Below are 923 nucleotides of genomic sequence, written 5' to 3'. Positions count from 1 at the left end.
TGGCTACAAGGTGGCGCTGCATTCAGGTGAGAGAACAAGTGTGCACAAAATCGTTGGGGACTTTTGCCAGATTCATCGGTGGATCTTGCCTACTTTTATTCACATGCTAGATATTGCCTAGAAATGCTTTTTAATATAGAGATGCTAGAGTTAGAATGTCTGGTCGGGGTTCAGCCCTTTCATTGTCTACCGCCCGCAACATATTTATTACCAGCACATGTGAGTGGTGACTCTGCTTTTTGGAAAATAGCATCTAATAGGACAATTAATGTAGCAGATGGGGCGATCGAGATGCCTGCCTAAGTATTTCATTTTTTTTTTAATTTAACGTCTGATTAATCTGTTCATGATATTTCCGTTTTGTGACATGTTGCATTAAAACAAATCCTGCTTGGAGAACATATAAAAATTTGCACTGCATTGGCCGGGAATCGAACCCGGGTCAACTGCTTGGGAAGCAGCTATGCTCACCACTATACCACCAAAGCCCTATGATGTGGGTGCTCTCGGTTCTAAAGATTACAACCCCGAGTTCAATGACTATCTTGCACCAGTTTCAATGGTGCATTTGGTTTAGATACCAACATGAAAAGCAGTAGAAAGTTTCTTGTAGAGGGTAAGGAACTGGGGATTGAAACCAAGGCCAAATCTGTGCAGAAGAGAAGAAATGGAAAGCAGTAGTACAAATAGTGGAAATGAACATATTTAGGCAGCATTGGAAGCAAAGCAGCGAAGAGAAAGAGAGTGCCTTCCATGAAATGCCCAGGAGAATGATAAGAGCAGAACGAAAAGGCAAGAATGACATTCAAAGCATGCCCAGAAAAACGTGTGACGGTCCCACCAGTCATTTATGCTTATAATTGGGTATCTTTACTTTCAAAGTATGGGGTTGATCCTTTGGCGATCACTCTCTTGTATTTCAG

General features: G+C 41.8%; 1 non-coding gene across 1 annotated transcript; it reads right to left on the bottom strand.

Moving 5' to 3' along the window:
* Positions 1 to 416: 416 nt before the first annotated feature.
* Positions 417 to 488, bottom strand: TRNAG-CCC (transfer RNA glycine (anticodon CCC)). Its single transcript has one exon. It is a non-coding gene; the product is annotated as a tRNA-Gly (tRNA).
* Positions 489 to 923: the final 435 nt, after the last annotated feature.

The sequence above is a fragment of the Triturus cristatus genome, chromosome 11 (assembly GCF_964204655.1).
Source record: "Triturus cristatus chromosome 11, aTriCri1.1, whole genome shotgun sequence".
Taxonomy (NCBI): domain Eukaryota; kingdom Metazoa; phylum Chordata; class Amphibia; order Caudata; family Salamandridae; genus Triturus; species Triturus cristatus.
This window is presented reverse-complemented; position numbering and strand designations above follow the sequence as displayed.